Below are 25,630 nucleotides of genomic sequence, written 5' to 3'. Positions count from 1 at the left end.
GTCTAGCCTAGTCTAGTCTACAAGTCCAGTCTACTCCATAGTCTAGTCTAGTTCACAAGTCTAGTCTAGTCTACAAGTCTAGTCCATATCTCAGTTCTCTGGAAGCAGGTGTCCAGGGGGCTACTGTCTCCCCCTAACCATCCAGTGACCTGCTCTGTACTGATGAGGAGCAAGAAACCTGAAACTGTTTTCTACTTGCCTACACCTAGGAGTCTCCAAGGCCCCAAAAATATTGTAGGTGGTGCAAAGTCTGTAAAGGCCCCACCTTAGGGGCTCCCAAATGTTCTTGGTCATAGGTGCGACCACAACATCTGCACCGGTGGATTCCAAAAAAAGATACAAATCCTTGAAATATAAAATTAAGGTTATTTTTTATCATTATACTTCCCTTTAACTGAAACACCTCCCAAACGTGGGTGGTCACTGGCAAGTTGGGGGCATTTCGGGGCAAATATTGACAACTAGAAATTGTTGTCCTTCATATACATGAAAACTGCTCTGCCGTCCTAGCACAATAGCACCCTAGGGACCTGATAACACTGTCATGTATTGGCTTAGTGACACCTCCATACCATATGCATAAAATATTACCATATAGTGCACATATAATACTTCTATACAGGGCCGGCGCCAGCACTGGGCGTACCTGGGCAAGTGCCAGGTCCCAGGGATGATGGGAGGGCCCACTTAAAGCTGTACATAAGGAATCCATAGGGGGGTGAAATTAAAAAAATAAAAAATTAAAGTAGATGGGGGCGCTATTGTATTGGTGTCTATGGAATGTAGTATGCACCAGCTGTGGTAAAAAGTGGTACTGCAAGTAGAAACTTGCAAATCAAAATTCTAAAGATGATTCAATCCGGTCAAACAAAAAGCAGCAGAATCTTCCTCTTCATCATTATGTAAAATATAGATTTTAAGAAGAAAACATACGATCCCTTTAAATACGGCTTTAATTTATGGGTGAAATATATGGATTCATTAATCTAATAGACTGAGTAGTAGATAGCGGATACTGCTCTGTGCCTGTTGCCCCCTGCGCTTGGCGCACAGATTCCTGCGTTGTATCTGGCGTTATTAAAGATCTGGCAGGAAACATTAGTCAGTCGTATTTCGGTGGTATGCGGTATGTCAGGGAACACCTTAAATAAAAAGCCCCCCCCCCAGGATAAACATACTGTATACAGTTACTTTATCATCCCAATGTTGGCAGTCATCTGACTCGCAGACTATCTGTTCTATCATGTACTCCCTGTCAATGACTTCATTCTCTTCCCACACAGATGATGACTGACTCCGGCTCCGATGACATCAATGCAACCGCTTATAGAGCGGGAGGATCCAGTTACCTTCCAATAGAGGAGCAAATGTTTGTTTTCTATCCAGACAACTTCTCCAGTCCATTTCTTGAAGACTTGCCATTCAAACTGAGTATTAAGGGTTTTTTTTATCTCCTAAAAGGGGGTGTCCCACCATTCCAAAAGATACTTCTTGTCCAAGTGGAAAAGTAAAGGACCAGTACAATTCTGTCTAAAATTTACAGTATAATATAATACTGCCCCCTATGTACATGAATATAACTACTATAATACTGCCCCCTATGTACAAGAATATAACTACTATAATACTGCCCCCTATGTACAGGAATATAACTACTATAATACTGCCCCCTATGTACATGAATATAACTACTATAATACTGCCCCCTATGTACAAGAATATAACTACTATAATACTGCCCCCTATGTACAGGAATATAACTACTATAATACTGCTCCCTATGTACAGGAATATAACTACTATAATACTGCCCCCTATGTACAAGAATATAACTACTATAATACTGCCCCCTATGTACAGGAATATAACTACTATAATACTGCCCCCTATGTACATGAATATAACTACTATAATACTGCCCCTTATGTACAAGAATATAACTACTATAACACTGCCCCCTATGTACAGGAATATAACTACTATAATACTGCCCCCTATGTACAAGAATATAACTACTATAATACTGCCCCCTATATACAAGAATATAACTACTATAATACTGCCCCCTATGTACAAGAATATAACTACTATAATACTGCCCCCTATGTACAAGAATATAACTACTATAATACTGCCCCCTATGTACAAGAATATAACTACTATAATACTGCCCCTATGTACTGGAATATAACTACTACAATACTGCCCCCTATGTACAAGAATATAACTACTATAATACTGCCCCCTATGTACAAGAATATAACTACTATAATACTGCCCCTATGTACAGGAATATAACTACTATAATAATGCCCCCTATGTACAAGAATATAACTACTATAATACTGCCCCCTATGTACAAGAATATAACTACTATAATACTGCCCCTATGTACAGGAATATAACTACTATAATACTGCCCCCTATGTACAGGAATATAACTACTATAATACTGCCCCCTATATACAAGAATATAACTACTATAATACTGCCCCCTATGTACTGGAATATAACTACTATAATACTGCCCCTATGTACAGGAATATAACTACTATAATACTGCCCCCTATGTACAGGAATATAACTACTATAATACTGCCCCCTATGTACAAGAATATAACTACTATAATACTGCCCCCTATGTACTGGAATATAACTACTATAATACTGCCCCTATGTACAGGAATATAACTACTATAATACTGCCCCCTATGTACAAGAATATAACTACTATAATACTGCCCCCTATATACAAGAATATAACTACTATAATACTGCCCCCTATGTACAAGAATATAACTACTATAATACTGCCCCCTATGTACAAGAATATAACTACTATAATACTGCCCCCTATGTACAAGAATATAACTACTATAATACTGCCCCTATGTACTGGAATATAACTACTACAATACTGCCCCCTATGTACAAGAATATAACTACTATAATACTGCCCCCTATGTACAAGAATATAACTACTATAATACTGCCCCTATGTACAGGAATATAACTACTATAATAATGCCCCCTATATACAAGAATATAACTACTATAATACTGCTCCCTATGTACAAGAATATAACTACTATAATACTGCCCCTATGTACAGGAATATAACTACTATAATACTGCTCCCTATGTACAGGAATATAACTACTATAATACTGCCCCCTATGTACAAGAATATAACTACTATAATACTGCCCCCTATGTACTGGAATATAACTACTATAATACTGCCCCTATGTACAGGAATATAACTACTATAATACTGCCCCCTATGTACAAGAATATAACTACTATAATACTGCCCCCTATGTACAAGAATATAACTACTATAATACTGCCCCCTATGTACAGGAATATAACTACTATAATACTGCCCCCTATGTACAAGAATATAACTACTATAATACTGCCCCTATGTACAAGAATATAACTACTATAATACTGCCCCCTATGTACAGGAATATAACTACTATAATACTGCCCCCTATGTACAAGAATATAACTACTATAATACTGCCCCTATGTACAAGAATATAACTACTATAATACTGCCCCCTATGTACAGGAATATAACTACTATAATACTGCCCCCTATGTACAAGAATATAACTACTATAATACTGCCCCTATGTACAAGAATATAACTACTATAATACTGCCCCCTATGTACAGGAATATAACTACTATAATACTGCCCCCTATGTACAAGAATATAACTACTATAATACTGCCCCCTATGTACAGGAATATAACTACTATAATACTGCCCCCTATGTACATGAATATAACTACTATAATACTGCCCCCTATGTACAAGAATATAACTACTATAATACTGCCCCCTATGTACAGGAATATAACTACTATAATACTGCTCCCTATGTACAGGAATATAACTACTATAATACTGCCCCCTATGTACAAGAATATAACTACTATAATACTGCCCCCTATGTACAGGAATATAACTACTATAATACTGCCCCCTATGTACATGAATATAACTACTATAATACTGCCCCTTATGTACAAGAATATAACTACTATAACACTGCCCCCTATGTACAGGAATATAACTACTATAATACTGCCCCCTATGTACAAGAATATAACTACTATAATACTGCCCCCTATATACAAGAATATAACTACTATAATACTGCCCCCTATGTACAAGAATATAACTACTATAATACTGCCCCCTATGTACAAGAATATAACTACTATAATACTGCCCCCTATGTACAAGAATATAACTACTATAATACTGCCCCTATGTACTGGAATATAACTACTACAATACTGCCCCCTATGTACAAGAATATAACTACTATAATACTGCCCCCTATGTACAAGAATATAACTACTATAATACTGCCCCTATGTACAGGAATATAACTACTATAATAATGCCCCCTATGTACAAGAATATAACTACTATAATACTGCCCCCTATGTACAAGAATATAACTACTATAATACTGCCCCTATGTACAGGAATATAACTACTATAATACTGCCCCCTATATACAAGAATATAACTACTATAATACTGCCCCCTATGTACTGGAATATAACTACTATAATACTGCCCCTATGTACAGGAATATAACTACTATAATACTGCCCCCTATGTACAGGAATATAACTACTATAATACTGCCCCCTATGTACAAGAATATAACTACTATAATACTGCCCCCTATGTACTGGAATATAACTACTATAATACTGCCCCTATGTACAGGAATATAACTACTATAATACTGCCCCCTATGTACAAGAATATAACTACTATAATACTGCCCCCTATATACAAGAATATAACTACTATAATACTGCCCCCTATGTACAAGAATATAACTACTATAATACTGCCCCCTATGTACAAGAATATAACTACTATAATACTGCCCCCTATGTACAAGAATATAACTACTATAATACTGCCCCTATGTACTGGAATATAACTACTACAATACTGCCCCCTATGTACAAGAATATAACTACTATAATACTGCCCCCTATGTACAAGAATATAACTACTATAATACTGCCCCTATGTACAGGAATATAACTACTATAATAATGCCCCCTATATACAAGAATATAACTACTATAATACTGCTCCCTATGTACAAGAATATAACTACTATAATACTGCCCCTATGTACAGGAATATAACTACTATAATACTGCTCCCTATGTACAGGAATATAACTACTATAATACTGCCCCCTATGTACAAGAATATAACTACTATAATACTGCCCCCTATGTACTGGAATATAACTACTATAATACTGCCCCTATGTACAGGAATATAACTACTATAATACTGCCCCCTATGTACAAGAATATAACTACTATAATACTGCCCCCTATGTACAAGAATATAACTACTATAATACTGCCCCCTATGTACAGGAATATAACTACTATAATACTGCCCCCTATGTACAAGAATATAACTACTATAATACTGCCCCTATGTACAAGAATATAACTACTATAATACTGCCCCCTATGTACAGGAATATAACTACTATAATACTGCCCCCTATGTACAAGAATATAACTACTATAATACTGCCCCTATGTACAAGAATATAACTACTATAATACTGCCCCCTATGTACAGGAATATAACTACTATAATACTGCCCCCTATGTACAAGAATATAACTACTATAATACTGCCCCTATGTACAAGAATATAACTACTATAATACTGCCCCCTATGTACAGGAATATAACTACTATAATACTGCCCCCTATGTACAAGACTATAACTACTATACTACTGCCTCCTATGTACAAGAATATAACTACTATAATACTAAACCCTATGTACAAGAATATAACTACTATAATACTGCCCCCTATGTACAAGAATATAACTACTATAATACTGCCCCCTATGTACAAGAATATAACTACTATAATACTGCCCCCTATGTACAGGAATATAACTACTATAATACTGCCCCCTATGTACAGGAATATAGCTACTATAATACTGCACCCTATGTACAAGAATATAACTACTATAATACTGCACCCTATGTACAAGAATATAACTACTATAATACTGCCCCCTATGTACAAGAATATAACTACTATAATACTGCCCCCTATGTACAGGAATATAACTGCTATAATACTGCCCCCTATGTACAAGAATATAACTACTATAATACTGCCCCCTATGTACAAGAATATATCTACTATAATACTGCTCCCTATGTACAAGAATATAACTACTATAACACTGCCCCCTATGTACAAGAATATAACTACTATAATACTGCCCCTATGTACAAGAATATAACTACTATAATACTGCCCCCTATGTACAGGAATATAACTGCTATAATACTGCCCCCTATGTACAAGAATATAACTACTATAATACTGCCCCCTATGTACAAGAATATATCTACTATAATACTGCTCCCTATGTACAAGAATATAACTACTATAACACTGCCCCCTATGTACAAGAATATAACTACTATAATACTGCTCCCTATGTACAAGAATATAACTACTATAACACTGCCCCCTATGTACAAGAATATAACTACTATAATACTGCCCCCTATGTACAAGAATATAACTACTGTAATACTGCCCCCTATGTACAAGAATATAACTACTATAATACTGCCCCCTATGTACAAGAATATAACTACTATAATACTGCCCCCTATGTACAAGAATATAACTGCTATAATACTGCCCCTATGTACAAGAATATAACTACTATAATACTGCCCCCTATGTACAAGAATATAACTGCTATAATACTGCCCCTATGTACAAGAATATAACGACTATAACACTGCCCCCTATGTACAAGAATATAACTACTATAATACTGCCCCCTATGTACAAGAATATAACTACTATAATACTGCCCCCTATGTACAAGAATATAACTACTATAATACTGCCCCCTATGTACAAGAATATAACTACTATAATACTGACCCTTATGTACAAGAATATAACTATTATAATACTGCACCCTATGTACAGGAATATAACTACTATAATACTGCCCCCTATGTACAGGAATATAACTACTATAATACTGCCCCTATGTACAAGAATATAATTACTATAATACTGCCCCCTATGTACAGGAATATAACTACTATAATACTGCCCCCTATGTACAAGAATATAACTACTATAATACTGCCCCCTATGTACAAGAATATAACTACTATAATACTGCCCCCTATGTACAAGAATATAACTACTATAATACTGCCCCCTATGTACAAGAATATAACTACTATAATACTGCCCCCTATGTACAAGAATATAACTACTGTAATACTGCCCCCTATGTACAAGAATATAACTACTATAATACTGCCCCCTATGTACAAGAATATAACTACTATAATACTGCCCCCTATGTACAAGAATATAACTGCTATAATACTGCCCCTATGTACAAGAATATAACTACTATAATACTGCCCCCTATGTACAAGAATATAACTGCTATAATACTGCCCCTATGTACAAGAATATAACTACTATAACACTGCCCCCTATGTACAAGAATATAACTACTATAATACTGCCCCCTATGTACAAGAATATAACTACTATAATACTGCCCCCTATGTACAAGAATATAACTACTATAATACTGCCCCCTATGTACAAGAATATAACTACTATAATACTGACCCTTATGTACAAGAATATAACTATTATAATACTGCACCCTATGTACAGGAATATAACTACTATAATACTGCCCCCTATGTACAGGAATATAACTACTATAATACTGCCCCTATGTACAAGAATATAACTACTATAATACTGCCCCCTATGTACAAGAATATAACTACTATAATACTGCACCCTATGTACAGGAATATAACTACTATAATACTGCCCCTATGTACAAGAATATAACTACTATAATACTGCCCCCTATGTACAGGAATATAACTACTATAATACTGCCCCTATGTACAAGAATATAACTACTATAATACTGCCCCCTATGTACAGGAATATAACTACTATAATACTGCCCCTATGTACAAGAATATAACTACTATAATACTGCCCCTATGTACAGGAATATAACTACTATAATACTGCCCCTATGTACAAGAATATAACTACTATAATACTGCCCCCTATGTACAGGAATATAACTACTATAATACTGCCCCCCCTGTACAAGAATATAATTACTATAATACTGCCCCCTATGTACAGGAATATAACTACTATAATACTGCCCCCTATGTACAAGAATATAACTACTATAATACTGCCCCCTATGTACAAGAATATAACTACTATAATACTGCCCCCTATGTACAAGAATATAACTACTATAATACTGCCCCCTATGTACAAGAATATAACTACTATAATACTGCCCCCTATGTACAAGAATATAACTACTATAATACTGCCCCCTATGTACAAGAATATAACTACTATAATACTGCCCCTATGTACAAGAATATAACTACTATAATACTGCCCCTATGTACAAGAATATAACTACTATAATACTGCCCCTATGTACAAGAATATAACTACTATAATACTGCCCCCTATGTACAAGAATATAACTACTATAATACTGCCCCCTATGTACAAGAATATAACTACTATAATACTGCCCCTATGTACAAGAATATAACTACTATAATACTGCCCCCTATGTACAGGAATATAACTACTATAATACTGCCCCTATGTACAAGAATATAACTACTATAATACTGCCCCTATGTACAGGAATATAACTACTATAATACTGCCCCTATGTACAAGAATATAACTACTATAATACTGCCCCCTATGTACAGGAATATAACTACTATAATACTGCCCCCCCTGTACAAGAATATAATTACTATAATACTGCCCCCTATGTACAGGAATATAACTACTATAATACTGCCCCCTATGTACAAGAATATAACTACTATAATACTGCCCCCTATGTACAAGAATATAACTACTATAATACTGCCCCCTATGTACAAGAATATAACTACTATAATACTGCCCCCTATGTACAAGAATATAACTACTATAATACTGCCCCCTATGTACAAGAATATAACTACTATAATACTGCCCCTATGTACAAGACTATAACTACTATAATACTGCCCCCTATGTACAAGACTATAACTACTATAATACTGCCCCCTATGTACAAGAATATAACTACTGTAATACTGCCCCCTATGTACAAGAATATAACTACTATAATACTGCCTCCTATGTACAAGAATATAACTACTATATAAAACTGCACATAAACGACAAGAATTACAAATAAATGGTGTCTAGTTATTACAATGTGATCATGTGAGATGCTGGACATGTATGTAGCGGTGGATTATCTTCTCTTTTATACAGATGTCGAATTTTCAGATAATGATCAAATTGTCTCTGACAGAAAATCAGTCGCCCTCTCACAGTTATTGATGGGTGCGCTATATGCGGTGCACACTGATGTTTTCGCATTAACTTTATAGACAGTTAATTGAAAGAGCAATCAGTTTGGTTCTTGTCCTTATTGTGTCTTCTCACATCTCACTTCCATTATCATCTATACCCGGTATATGTCACTATGACGCGGCTCATGGGGGGATGTGGCGGTATTACTAGGCTCTCATACACTGGAGGCAAATAATGAGATTATCTGTATGAAAAGACCATGGCTAAGCATGGGTGTAGCATTAGTAGTAACCCCGCCTTCATCTTAGTCCTGGGAGGGCTTAAACACCTCTTTGCCACAAGAAGGCACCAGTTTTCAAAACTACTCCTAGTAATTGGGGTCTTATTCTATATTTTCCATTGGGGCTAGAGACTCACAGTCCCCAGGGCTAAAGTTTACCTTGCAACTTCTTCTCATATCTAACAGTGCTTTCTACTCACCACATTTATTACCAGGGTCTAAAAGGGAACCTATCACCAGGGACGTCATTTTCACTAAAGACAGAATCCCATCACATCTGCCTTTCTGCCTTTTCTAAGCATTTGCATTACTATATAATTGTGTGTTATAACTTACCTTGCACCCTGCCAGAATCCTCTGTGTAGTCCCAAGGGTTGGGCTTAGGTTTGGCTGCATTTCAAAAACATGTGACTTGTCATTCCTCGGATCTTAGCCCCACCTTTGTGCTCCTGTGCAGCTCCTCCCTCCTGCTTCTTTCACTGAGTTCACGGCCTGGTGAAGGAAGGGAGGAGCTGTAAAAGAGCACAAAGGTGGGGGCTGAGAGCTGAGGAGTGAGCAGCACAGACAGTCATATGTTGTTTTTTGAAATGCATCCAAACCAAAGCCCAACCCCTGGGACTACACAGATTATTTTGTCAGGGTGCAAGGTAAGTTATAACACACAATTATATTATAATGTAAAATGCTTATAAAAGGCAGATGTGCACTGCAGGTGTAATGGGCTTCCGCAGCCTGTCTTTAGAGAAAATGAGGTCCCTGGTGACAGGTTCCCTTTAAAAAGGAGGGGCAGAAGTTCAAGATATATTTTTCCCAAAAAAATCTATATGTATTTTGGAAAGAACATATCAATAGTACATATTTTCTAACAAGGCAGCTTAGATACAGCAGCTCAGCTCCATATAAGGTGGTTGCCTATGTAATAGCAGCTTACAGGGACGTAACTATAGAGGAAGCAGCCATAGCTGCTGCTATGGGGCCCGCGGTGTCAGGGGGCCCGACATCTGGGGTATTGGGTGTGTTTATGCTGTGTGTGTGTATATGTGATGTGTATGCTACATTGGTGTATATATTACTGTGTGTATGTGTGTATATACTGTATGTATATGTTTATGCTGTAGGTGTATAATGTATATAAATGTGTCTTTATATGAGTGTAAGCCCAGAAATCTGCTGTGGGGCCCTGCCTCTCCAAGTTACTACCATGGTAGCTTAGATACAACAACCCAGCTCTCTGTACGGTTGATACCTATATAATGTAAGCTTAGATACATTGGCTTAGCTCTTTGTAAGATGGATGTCTATATAATGCCAGCTTAGATACAGCAGCACAGCTGTATGTAAGGTGTATATCTATATAATGCCGGCTTAGATAGAGCAGCGCAGCTGTATGTAAGGTGTATATCTATATAATGCCAGCTTAGATACAGCAGCACAGCTGTATGTAAGGTGTATATCTATATAATGCCAGCTTAGATACAGCAGCGCAGCTGTATGTAAGGTGTATATCTATATAATGCCAGCTTAGATACAGCAGCACAGCTGTATGTAAGGTGTATATCTATATAATGCCAGCTTAGATACAGCAGCGCAGCTGTATGTAAGGTGTATATCTATATAATGCCAGCTTAGATACAGCAGCACAGCTGTATGTAAGGTGTATATCTATATAATGCCAGCTTAGATACAGCAGCACAGCTGTATGTAAGGTGTATGTCTATATAATGCCAGCTTAGATACAGCAGCACAGCTGTATGTAAGGTGTATATCTATATAATGCCAGCTTAGATACAGCAGCACAGCTGTATGTAAGGTGTATATCTATATAATGCCAGCTTAGATACAGCAGCACAGCTGTATGTAAGGTGTATATTAGAGATGAGCGAACATGCTCGTCCGAGCTTGATGCTCGGTCGAGCATTAGGGTACTCGAAACTGCTCGTTACTCGGACGAATACTTCGCCCGCTCGAGAAAATGGCAGCTCCCGCCGTTTTGCTTTTTGGCGGCCAGAAACAGAGCCAATCACAAGCCAGGAGACTCTGCACTCCACCCAGCATGACGTGGTACCCTTACACGTCGATAGCAGTGGTTGGCTGGCCAGATCAGGTGACCCTGGGATAGACTAGCCGCTGGCCGCGCTGCTCGGATCATTCTGTGTCTGGATGCCGCTAGGGAGAGAGCTGCTGCTGGTCAGGGAAAGCGTTAGGGTGTTCTATTAGCTTACTGTTAGGCAGGAGTGATTCTCAAAGAACCCAACAGCCCTTCTTAGGGCTACAATAACGTTCTACTTTTTTTATTTTAATTTGCATCTTTTACCATTTTGTGAGGAATTAGCAGGGGGACTTGCTACCGTTGTGTTTAGCTCTTAGTGGCACACATATCCATAGCAAAGACCGAAGTGGGAAAATTCAGTAGGGGTTGGATTTCTATTAGGCAATAACTCAGTGTCATCTCATCTGGCATAGTAGTGTGCTTCCTTTGATACTTGGCTAGAAAATAGCCATAGGAGAATACAAACAGCTTCTTGAAGCCTACAGTAGCGTTCTATATATTTGATTTCTGGTTGATCTGCTGGTGGCTGTAGTTTCTGCAGTGCATGTACTTGCCAATTCTGAGCAATTTGTAGTGAGACTTGCGACCGCTGTGTTCTGCGCTTAGTGGCGCACATATCCATAGCAAAGGCTGAAGTGGCAAAATTCAGTAGGGGTTGGATTTCTATTAGGCAATAACTCAGTGTCATCTCATCTGGCATAGTACTGTGCTTCCTTTGATACTTGGCTAGAAAATAGCCATAGGAGAATACAAACAGCTTCTTGAAGCCTACAGTAGCGTTCTATATATTTGATTTCTGGTTGATCTGCTGGTGGCTGTAGTTTCTGCAGTGCATGTACTTGCCAATTCTGAGCAATTTGTAGTGAGACTTGCGACCGCTGTGTTCTGCGCTTAGTGGCGCACATATCCATAGCAAAGGCTGAAGTGGCAAAATTCAGTAGGGGTTGGATTTCTATTAGGCAATAACTCAGTGTCATCTCATCTGGCATAGTAGTGTGCTTCCTTTGATACTTGGCTAGAAAATAGCCATAGGAGAATACAAACAGCTTCTTGAAGCCTACAGTAGCGTTCTATATATTTGATTTCTGGTTGATCTGCTGGTGGCTGTAGTTTCTGCAGTGCATGTACTTGCCAATTCTGAGCAATTTGTAGTGGGACTTGCGACCGCTGTGTTCTGCGCTTAGTGGCGCACATATCCATAGCAAAGGCCGAAGTGGCAAAATTCAGTAGGGGTTGGATTTCTATTAGGCAATAACTCAGTGTCATCTCATCTGGCATAGTAGTGTGCTTCCTTTGATACTTGGCTAGAAAATAGCCATAGGAGAATACAAACAGCTTCTTGAAGCCTACAGTAGCGTTCTATATATTTGATTTCTGGTTGATCTGCTGGTGGCTGTAGTTTCTGCAGTGCATGTACTTGCCAATTCTGAGCAATTTGTAGTGAGACTTGCGACCGCTGTGTTCTGCGCTTAGTGGCGCACATATCCATAGCAAAGGCTGAAGTGGCAAAATTCAGTAGGGGTTGGATTTCTATTAGGCAATAACTCAGTGTCATCTCATCTGGCATAGTACTGTGCTTCCTTTGATACTTGGCTAGAAAATAGCCATAGGAGAATACAAACAGCTTCTTGAAGCCTACAGTAGCGTTCTATATATTTGATTTCTGGTTGATCTGCTGGTGGCTGTAGTTTCTGCAGTGCATGTACTTGCCAATTCTGAGCAATTTGTAGTGAGACTTGCGACCGCTGTGTTCTGCGCTTAGTGGCGCACATATCCATAGCAAAGGCTGAAGTGGCAAAATTCAGTAGGGGTTGGATTTCTATTAGGCAATAACTCAGTGTCATCTCATCTGGCATAGTAGTGTGCTTCCTTTGATACTTGGCTAGAAAATAGCCATAGGAGAATACAAACAGCTTCTTGAAGCCTACAGTAGCGTTCTATATATTTGATTTCTGGTTGATCTGCTGGTGGCTGTAGTTTCTGCAGTGCATGTACTTGCCAATTCTGAGCAATTTGTAGTGAGACTTGCGACCGCTGTGTTCTGCGCTTAGTGGCGCACATATCCATAGCAAAGGCTGAAGTGGCAAAATTCAGTAGGGGTTGGATTTCTATTAGGCAATAACTCAGTGTCATCTCATCTGGCATAGTAGTGTGCTTCCTTTGATACTTGGCTAGAAAATAGCCATAGGAGAATACAAACAGCTTCTTGAAGCCTACAGTAGCGTTCTATATATTTGATTTCTGGTTGATCTGCTGGTGGCTGTAGTTTCTGCAGTGCATGTACTTGCCAATTCTGAGCAATTTGTAGTGGGACTTGCGACCGCTGTGTTCTGCGCTTAGTGGCGCACATATCCATAGCAAAGGCCGAAGTGGCAAAATTCAGTAGGGGTTGGATTTCTATTAGGCAATAACTCAGTGTCATCTCATCCGGCATAGTACTGTGCTTCCTTTGATACTTGGCTAGAAAATAGCCATAGGAGAATACAAACAGCTTCTTGATCTTGAAGCCTACAGTAGCGTTCTATATATTTGATTTCTGGTTGATCTGCTGGTGGCTGTAGTTTCTGCAGTGCATGTACTTGCCAATTCTGAGCAATTTGTAGTGAGACTTGCGACCGCTGTGTTCTGCGCTTAGTGGCGCACATATCCATAGCAAAGGCTGAAGTGGCAAAATTCAGTAGGGGTTGGATTTCTATTAGGCAATAACTCAGTGTCATCTCATCTGGCATAGTACTGTGCTTCCTTTGATACTTGGCTAGAAAATAGCCATAGCAATAGGATAGCATTGTTTGGTTTTAAAAACTCAAAAAAAAACAAAAAACACAAAAAAAAAAAAAAACACAAAAAAAAAAAAAAAAGTAAAAAAAAAAATAAAGTTATAACTCTCATTTTAAAAATGTTTAACCCGAGGGCTAGGGGTAGAGGACGAGGGCGGGGACGTGGGCGTCCAACTACTGCAGGGGTCAGAGGCCGTGGTCCTGGGCGGGGTGAGACACCACCTGCTGATGAGGGAGCAGGGGAACGCCGCAGAGCTACACTCCCTAGGTTCATGTCTGAAGTTACTGGGACTCGTGGTAGAGCACTGTTGAGGCCAGAACAGTGCGAACAGGTGATGTCGTGGATTGCTGACAATGCTTCGAGCAATTTGTCCACCACCAGTCAGTCTTCCACGCAGTCCACCCATGTCACCGAAATCGCCACTCCTCCAGCTCCTGCACCTCAGCCTCCTCCCCCCCAGTCTGCCCCCTCCCAGGAAAATTTGGCATTTGAACCGGCATACTCTGAGGAACTGTTTTCTGGACCCTTCCCACAGTCACAAACCACTTGTCCGGTTGCTGCTGAGCAATTTTCCGATGCCCAGGTTTTCCACCAGTCACAGTCTGTGGGTGATGATGACCTTCTTGACGTAGTGGAAGTGTGTAAAGAGGTGTCCGACGATGAGGAGACACGGTTGTCAGACAGTGGGGAAGTTGTTGTCAGGGCAGGAAGTCCGAGGGGGGAGCAGACTGAGGGATCGGAGGATGATGAGGTGACAGACCCAAGCTGGGTTGAGAGGCCGGGTGAACACAGTGCTTCTGAGACGGAGGAGAGTCCTCGACCTGAACAGGTTGGAAGAGGCAGTGGTGGGGCCAGACGGAGAGGCAGGGCCAGAGCTGGTGCATCAGCGCCACTGTCAACTAGTGAAGCTCCCGTGGTGAGGGCTCTTGCGGCGAGGGCTAGATCTTCAGAAGTGTGGAGGTTCTTTAAGGAAACACCGGATGACCGACGGACTGTGGTGTGCAACATTTGCCAAACCAGGCTCAGCAGGGGTTCCACCACTACTAGCTTAACTACCACCAGTATGCGCAGGCATATGAATGCTAAGCACCCCACTCAGTGGCAACAAGCCCGTTCACCTCCGGCCGTGCACACCACTGCTCCTTCCCCTGTGTCAGCTGCTAGTCAGCCCCCTGCCCAGGACCCTGCCACAAAAACCCCATCGTCGCCTCCACGATCCTCCACAGCATCCACCAGCGTTCAGCTCTCCATACCCCAGACGCTGGAGCGGAAACGCAAATATAGTGCAACCCACCCGCACGCCCAAGCCCTTAATGTGCACATCTCCAGATTGCTTAGCCTGGAGATGCTGCCCTATAGGCTAGTAGAGACCGAGGCCTTTCGCAACCTCATGGCGACGGCCGCCCCTCGGTATTCGGTCCCCAGCCGCCACTACTTTTCCCGATGTGCCGTCCCAGCCCTGCACCAGCACGTGTCAGACAACATCATCCGTGCCCTGACCAACGCCGTTTCTGACAAGGTCCACCTGACCACGGACACGTGGACGAGTGCTGCCGGGCAGGGCCACTATATATCGCTGACGGCACATTGGGTTAACTTGGTGGAGGCTGGGACCGAGTCTGACCCTGGGGCTGCTCATATACTGCCGACGCCGAGGATTGCGGGGCCTACCTCGGTCCAGGTGTTTCAGGCCTACTATGCCTCCTCCTCCTCCCACCCCTCCTCCACCTCCTCCTCCGAACTACCATCCGTGGGCACGGCGCCATCAGTCGGTAGCTCTAGGCACAGCAGCAGTGCCGTCGCTAAGCGACAGCAGGCGGTGCTCAAACTGCTGAGCCTAGGCGACAAAAGGCACACCGCCCAAGAGCTATTACAGGGCATCACGGCGCAGACTGATCTGTGGCTGGCACCGCTGAACCTCAAGCCGGGAATGGTTGTGTGTGACAACGGCCGTAACCTGGTGGCGGCTCTGCAACTCGGCAGACTGACACATGTGCCATGCCTGGCCCATGTGTTAAATCTGATAGTGCAGCGTTTCCTCAAGACATACCCCAATCTGTCTGATTTGCTCACGAAGGTGCGCCGCATCTGTGCGCATTTCAGGAAGTCCAGCCCAGATGCTGCCACTCTCAGGGCAGCGCAGCGCCGCCTCCAACTGCCCGCTCACCGACTGTTGTGCGACGTGCCCACGAGGTGGAATTCAACACTGACCATGTTATCCAGAGTTTACCAGCAGCGCAGAGCGATTGTAGACTGCCAGATGTCAACTTCCACCAGAACTGGTAGTCAGGTCAGTCAGCTTCCTCAAGTCTACAATGAGGAGTGGACGTGGATGTCTGATATCTGTCAGGTGCTGAGTAACTTTGAGGAGTCAACACAGATGGTCAGTGGCGATGCCGCCATCATCAGCCTCACCATCCCGCTGCTTGGCCTGTTGAAAAACTCTCTGGTCAGCATGAAGTCGGAAGCTTTGCGCTCGTCACAAGAGACGGGGGAAGAATATTCCCTTGTTGATAGCCAAAGCACCCTGAGGTCTGTTTCTCAGCGCATATCGGAGGAGGTGGAGGTGGAGGAGGATGAGGAGGAAGAGGAGGAGAATGTTGGCGAGACACAAGAGGGGACCATTGTTGAGTCCTTCACTGTTCAGCGTGTATGGGCAGAAGAAGAGGAGTTGGAGGAGTTGGAGGAGGAGGAAATGGACAGTCAGGCCAGTGAGGGGAGTGAATTCTTACGCGTTGGTACTCTGGCGCATATGGCAGATTTCATGCTAGGCTGCCTATCCCGTGACCCTCGCGTTCAAAGAATTTATTCCAGCACCGATTACTGGGTGTTCACTCTCCTGGACCCACGGTACAAGCAAAATCTTCCCACTCTCATCCCTGGAGAGGAAAGGAGTGTGAGAATGCATGAATACCAGCAGGCCCTGGTGCACAAGCTGAAACAGTATTTCCCTTCTGACAGCGCTAGCGGCAGAGTGCGTAGTTCTGCGGGACAAGTAGCGAGGGAGAGTAGGCGAGCAGGCAGCTTGTCCAGCACTGGCAAGGGTACGCTTTACAAGGCTTTTGCCAGCTTTATGTCACCCCAGCAAGACACTGTCACCTGTCCCCAGTCTCGGCAGAGTAGGGCTGATCTTTACAGAAAGATGGTGAGGGAGTACGTAGCTGACCATACCATCGTCCTAAATGATCACACAGCTCCCTACAACTACTGGGTTTCAAAGCTGGACATGTGGCACGAACTGGCGCTCTACGCCTTGGAGGTTCTTGCCTGCCCTGCCGCTAGCGTCTTGTCCGAGCGGGTTTTCAGTGCAGCTGGTGGCATCATCACCGATAAGCGTACACGCCTGTCGACTGACAGCGCTGACAGGCTGACGCTTATTAAAATGAATAAAGGCTGGATTTCTCAGAATTTCCAATCTCCACCAGGTGAAGGAAGCTCAACCTGAATAATTGATCCACTCCTCCTCCTCCTCCTCATTTTCCTCCTTCTCCTCCTCTTTGTACAGTAAAGCAGAGGAAACTGGCTATTTTTTGACAGGGCCCACTGGCTCTTGCTATAGTACTTCATGCATTTAATTTTTCTGGAGGGCCACCTACCCGGTCCTCTGTTTGAAACAATTTTTGTGAGTGCCACATACAGGCACTCAATCTATTCCATTTTACTGCAGGGCCACCTACCTGCTCCTCTGGTTTGAACAATTTTTGGGACTGCCACATACAGGCACTCAATCTATTCCATTTTACTGGAGGGCCACCTACCTGCTCCTCTGGTTTGAAACATTTTTGGGACTGCCACATACAGGCACTCAATCTATTCCATTTTACTGCAGGGCCACCTACCTGCTCCTCTGGTTTGAACAATTTTTGGGACTGCCACATACAGGCACTCAATCTATTCCATTTTACTGGAGGGCCACCTACCTGCTCCTCTGGTTTGAACAATTTTTGGGACTGCCACATACAGGCACTCAATCTATTCCATTTTACTGGAGGGCCACCTACCTGCTCCTCTGGTTTGAAACATTTTTGGGACTGCCACATACAGGCACTCAATCTATTCCATTTTACTGCAGGGCCACCTACCTGCTCCTCTGGTTTGAACAATTTTTGGGACTGCCACATACAGGCACTCAATCTATTCCATTTTACTGCAGGGCCACCTACCTGCTCCTCTGGTTTGAACAATTTTTGGGACTGCCACATACAGGCACTCAATCTATTCCATTTTACTGCAGGGCCACCTACCTGCTCCTCTGGTTTGAACAATTTTTGGGACTGCCACATACAGGCACTCAATCTATTCCATTTTACTGGAGGGCCACCTACCTGCTCCTCTGGTTTGAACAATTTTTGGGACTGCCACATACAGGCACTCAATCTATTCCATTTTACTGGAGGGCCACCTACCTGCTCCTCTGGTTTGAACAATTTTTGGGACTGCCACATACAGGCACTCAATCTATTCCATTTTACTGGAGGGCCACCTACCTGCTCCTCTGGTTTGAAACATTTTTGGGACTGCCACATACAGGCACTCAATCTATTCCATTTTACTGCAGGGCCACCTACCTGCTCCTCTGGTTTGAACAATTTTTGGGACTGCCACATACAGGCACTCAATCTATTCCATTTTACTGCAGGGCCACCTACCTGCTCCTCTGGTTTGAACAATTTTTGGGACTGCCACATACAGGCACTCAATCTATTCCATTTTACTGCAGGGCCACCTACCTGCTCCTCTGGTTTGAAACATTTTTGGGACTGCCACATACAGGCACTCAATCTATTCCATTTTACTGCAGGGCCACCTACCTGCTCCTCTGGTTTGAAACATTTTTGGGACTGCCACATACAGGCACTCAATCTATCCCATTTTACTGGAGGGCCACCTACCTGCTCCTCTGGTTTGAAAAATGTTTGGGACTGCCACATACAGGCACTATCCAAATTAAATTGTCTCCATAACAGCCTCCACACGTTGTCTCCATTGCTACCTCCAAAAGTCGTCCATATAGCTGCCTCCATACATCGTCCCTTTATCAAACGAGGTGTGTCAGGCAGAAATTTGGGTTGTTTTCATGGATTCCACATCAAAGTTGTTAACTTTGTCGCCACCCTGCTGTGTTATCCACAAAATATACTGGCAAACTTTTACCATTTAGGGATATTATTTCAGCGCTTCTTGCGCATCTGTTTACATTCCCCTCACCCGGCATATCCTAAACTTATAAGAACGCTACTACACTTGATCTTATACAAAAGGTTCTTAGAAGTGCTGTTTGGGGAGTAGCCTAGAGACAGGGGCTTGGATTGGCGAAAGCTCGCCTGGCAGCGGAACGCCAGCTCCATGCGCATCATGCGCTTCTTGCGCATCTGTTTACATTCCCCTCACCCGCCATATCCCAAACTTATAAGAACGCTACTACACTTAACTTGGTGCAGGCTGGGACCGAGTCTGACCCTGGGGCTGGTCATATACTGCCGACGCAGAGAATTGCGGGGCCTACCTCGGTCCAGGTCTCAAAGGCCTACTATACCTCCTCCCACCCCTCCTCCACCTCCTCCTCCTCCGAATTACCATCCGTGGGCATGGCGCCATCAGTCGGTAGCTCTAGGCACAGCAGCAGTGCCGTCGCTAAGCGACAGCAGGCGGTGCTGAAACTGCTGAGCCTAGGCGATAAAAGGCACACCGCCCAAGAGCTATTACAGGGCATTCCACATCAAAGTTGTTAACTTTGTCGCCACCCTGCTGTGTAATCCCCAAAATATACTTGCAAACTTTTACCATTTAGGGATATTATTTCAGCGCTTCTTGCGCATCTGTTTACATTCCCCTCACCCGGCATATCCTAAACTTATAAGAACGCTACTACACTTGATCTTATACAAAAGGTTCTTAGAAGTGCTGTTTGGGGAGTAGCCTAGAGACAGGGGCTTGGATTGGCGAAAGCTCGCCTGGCAGCGGAGCGCCAGCTCCATGCCAAGATCCAACTAACATAGTTTTAACTGCAGCACCTTTAATCTACTACTAGTTCACTGCCTCCATACATGGTCCCCTTATCAAACGAGCTGTGTCAGGCAGAATTTTGGGTTGTTTTCATGGCTTCCATGTTAACTTTGTCGCCACCCTGCTGTGTAATCCACAAAATATACTGGCAAACTTTTATCATGTACCGATATTATTTGAGCGCTTCTTGCTCACCTCCTTTGGTTCCTCTCTGCCACCCATTGGTTTGAAGCCTGAGTCCATTTAGGGTATGTCGCCATGACACTCTCTAGCCTGCTGCCGCTGCCTCTGCATGCCGTCCCCTATAGTGTCAGGGTCAATTATTGGATGTTTTAGATGCTATCTAGCTTCATTCTGTCACTCTGTCATGGCCATGCTGTTGCCCATAATTTTGGCATAATGGTGCGATTATGCAGCCTCAGAGGCATCCATGCATGCTGCCCCTGCTGTTTCCTGTCCATTTCCGTGGTGTTTCCATCCTTTTCTGAGGTTCCCAGGTGTTTGGCCAAGCTTCCCTGTGCAGAGCCTTGGTCCCCTTGAAAAATGCTCGAGTCTCCCATTGACTTCAATGGGGTTCGTTATTCGAGACGAGCACTCGAGCATCGGGAAAAGTTCGTCTCGAATAACGAGTACCCGAGCATTTTAGTGTTCGCTCATCTCTAGTGTATATCTATATAATGCCAGCTTAGATACAGCAGTACAGCTGTATGCAAGGTGTATATCTATATAATGGCAGCTTAGATACAGCAGCTCAGCTCTATATAAGGTGGATGTCTATATAATGGCAGCTGAGATACAGCAGAGCTCTCTGTAAGGTGTATATATATAATGGCAGCTTAGATACAGCGGCTCAGCTGTAAAGTGGACAAAGGGAGTAGGTAATTTCTCCTCCTTTGGTCTCCATTAAAATGGCCCCTTAAAGGTATTTTCCAGTTGCTGTACAGGCAGTTCCCCGGGTTACATACAAGATTGGGTCTGGAGGTTTGTTCTTAAGTTGAATTTGTATGTAAGTCGAAACTGTATATTTAATAATTGTAGATCCAGACCAAAAAATTTTGGGCCCCAGTGACAATTGGAATTTTTTGCTGTAATGGGACCAAGGATTATCAATAAAGCTTCAATACAGACACCTTACAGCTGATCATTGCAGCCTGGGACTATAGTAACATCCAGAGAGGTCACCAGAGGTCAGAGGGGTCTGTCTGTAACTAGGGGTTGTCTATAAGTCGGGTGTCCTTAAGTAGGGGACCGTCTGTATACTATTCTATGGATAACAACTACTGTATATTCTTTAGATTAGTTAGAAGTCTGACGCTTGGGGTTATACAGTTCATTTTTCATCAATTTTTGCTGTTTTCTATGGTGTTTGCTTAAGACTGATTTGTGAAAAATTAGCTACATTTACACAAAGGTTTTGCTCAAAATGTATGAACACACTTCCACTTTTTGATACCAGAGCCCAGAAATCCAAGAAACTAGAGGAATAAAAAGTTGCAACTTGTCCAAAATCATTGGATGTTTGCAAAATAAAATGTATCATTTATCATTTGAGGGTTTTTTATTCTATATAACAGCAACTTATTAGGGAAACAATAGAAGGGGAGGAACAAAAACAGAGGAGTTAGGCCCCTTCCACACTAGCGAGTGTGATGTGATGAACTCGCATCACACTCGCAACGCAAGCTGCCGGGAACGCACGGCCCGAACGCTGCACCGCGGGAGTGAACTGACATGCTGAGTTCACTCCCGCGGTGCAGCGTTCGGGCCGTGCGTTCCCGGCAGCTTGCGTTGCGAGTGTGATGCGAGTTCATCGCATCACACTCGCTAGTGTGGAAGGGGCCTAAAAAGTAGTGAAAAACTAAACTTCTCAGAATATAAGCCATAAAAAAAATAGTCGAAAATGAATCAATCATAAGTCCCCCCCCCACCCCCCATTCTCGAAAATTCAACCCTATGAACGATTGGAAGTTTTATAGTGAGAAAATATGGGAAAAAAACGTTCCATTCTGATGTCGTCCATTAGGAGACATTTTCCATGTGCGGATTATTGGCCTCAGCGTGAGGAGGATAATTGAAGTGCTAATTTAATCAAATTTTAGAAGAAAAGTTCATTTGGTTATTAACAGATTAAACTTCCCGCAGACGCCGGGTCCGTCTCCAACTGGTTTGTTAATAGTCGTGCGGTCAGAGACATCGCTGAGTATTAAGTGTCCGGACTCACGGATGATGAGGATGATTATACAATAATAGGCGCACCACTGGGCGGAGGATAGACTGTCCATTTTTTTCCTTTTAATAGGAACCTCTACCTGTACTTATACTTTATTCTAATTTTACCTAATTTATTAAAAGTCATAGAATTTTTTTAATACAATTTTAAAATTTGTAATTTTTTAAAATTCTTCTCATTTCCAGTGCAAGTTTTATGGGTAACTATGCTCAATTGTCTACGACTAGTGATGCCAGCAACGGTCACGGGTGTTGCCGGCACCGGTCACGGATGTTGCCGGCACCAATCACGGTGTAGCCGGCACCGGTCCCGGGTGTTGCCGGCACCGGTCACGTGTGTGGTCGGCACTGATCACGGGTGTTGCCGGCACCGGTCACGGGTGTGGTCGGCACTGATCACGGGTGTGGCCAGCACCGGTCACGGGTGTTACCAGTGGGGGTGAGCGTTCAGGTTGAGCCAAACCATTCAGTCCTATCTATGGGCCTATTACTTATTAGGGTTTTGGACCTCTGTTATACCAGTGCAGAAGTGCAACAGTGAAAGGGTTTGTCCACTTTAAGCAAATAATTGATAGTGTTTGTGTAATGAAAAGTTATACAATTTTACACATTACATATATTTTCTGTATGAATTCCTCACAGTTTTCTAGATCTTTGCTTGCTGTCATTCTATAGGAAGCTTCATTGTTTACTTTTTGTGGATAAACATCGGTCTTTGGTCATGTGATGTCACACAGGTGCACAGCTCGTTATATCCCTGGTCATGTGATGTCACACAGGTGCACGGCTCGTTATATCCCTGGTCATGTGATGTCACACAAGCGCATGGCTCGTTATATCCCTGGTCATGTGATGTCACACAGATGCACGGCTCGTTATATCCCTGGTCATGTGATGTCACACAGGTGCACGGCTCGTTATATCCCTGGTCTTGTGATGTCACACAAGTACACGGCTCGTTATATCCCTCATCATGTGATGTCACACAGGTGCACGGCTCGTTATATCCCTGGTCATGTGATGTCACACAGGTGCACGGCTCGTTATATCCCTGGTCATGTGATGTTACACAGGTGCACGGCTCGTTATATCCCTGGTCATGTGATGTTACACAGGTGCACGGCTCGTTATATCCCTGGTCATGTGATGTCACACAGGTGCATGGCTCGTTATATCCCTGGTCATGTGATGTTACACAGGTGCACGGCTCGTTATATCCCTGGTCATGTGATGTTACACAAGTACACATCTTGTTATATCCCTGGTCAGTGGTGGCGAATCTATGGCACTGGTGCCACAGGTGGCACTTGGAGCCCTTTCTGTGGGCACCCAGGTCTTGCAATATACAATGAACATAGAGTTTGCCAGAGAGGACTCAGGGCTTCCTCCTGCGGTCCAATACAGCCCAGGACGTGCCATGCTCAGCACCATTTTAAAACAACACCCTTGGCTGCCAGGGCTACAGGAGGAACAAGAAAGTGTGGGCAGAGATTATTGCTGGAGCCCCTGTGATTGAAACCTGTGATACAGCAAGGATCAATAAGTTACTGCTTACATTGTCATGCTGGCACTTTGCAACATATAAATGGCTTTTGGTTGTACTTTGGGCACTCTGTCTCCAAAAGTTTCACCATCATTGTCCTAGGTCATGTGATGTCACTCAGATGCACAGCTTGTTATACCCCTGGTCATGTGATGTCACACAGGTGCACGGTTCGTTATATCCCTGGTCATGTGATGTCACACAGGTGCGCGGCTTGTTATATCTCTGGTCATGTGATGTCACACAGGTGCACGGCTCCTTGTATCCCTGTTCATGTGATGTCACACAAGTGCACGGCTCGTTATATCCCTGTTCATGTGATGTCATACAGTTGCACAGCTCGTTATATCCCTGGTCATGTGATGTCAATCAGATGCACAGCTCGTTATACCCCTGGTCATGTGATGTTACACAGGTGCACGGCTCGTTATATCCCTGGTCATGTGATGTCACACAGGGGCACGGCTCGTTATATCCCTGGTCATGTGATGTCACACAGGTGCACGGTTCGTTATATCCCTGGTCATGTGATGTCACACAGGTGCACGGCTTGTTATATCTCTGGTCATGTGATGTCACACAGGTGCACGGCTCCTTGTATCCCTGTTCATGTGATGTCACACAGGTGCACGGCTCGTTATATCCCTGTTCATGTGATGTCACACAGGGGCACGGCTCGTTATATCCCTGGTCATGTGATGTCACACAGGTGCACGGCTCGTTATATCCCTGGTCATGTGATGTCACACAGGTGCACGGCTCGTTATATCCCTGGTCATGTGATGTCACACAGGTGCACGGCTTGTTATATCTCTGGTCATGTGATGTCACACAGGTGCACGGCTCCTTGTATCCCTGTTCATGTGATGTCACACAGGTGCACAGCTCGTTATACCCCTGGTCATGTGATGTCACACAGGGGCACGGCTCGTTATATCCCTGGTCATGTGATGTCACACAGGTGCACGGCTCGTTATATCCCTGGTCATGTGATGTCACACAGGTGCACGGCTCGTTATATCCCTGGTCATGTGATGTCACACAGGTGCACGGCTCCTTGTATCCCTGTTCATGTGATGTCACACAGGTGCACGGCTCGTTATATCCCTGTTCATGTGATGTCACACAGGTGCACAGCTCGTTATATCCCTGTTCATGTGATGTCACACAGTTGCACGGCTCGTTATATCCCTGGTCATGTGATGTCACACAGGTGCACGGCTTGTATATCCCTCTATGTATTATTTGAACACTATTTAGCGCTATG

Source organism: Engystomops pustulosus, chromosome 5, assembly GCF_040894005.1.
Source record: "Engystomops pustulosus chromosome 5, aEngPut4.maternal, whole genome shotgun sequence".
NCBI lineage: Eukaryota > Metazoa > Chordata > Amphibia > Anura > Leptodactylidae > Engystomops > Engystomops pustulosus.
The sequence above is the reverse complement of the archived record's forward strand: the minus strand, read 5'-3'. Positions refer to the sequence as shown.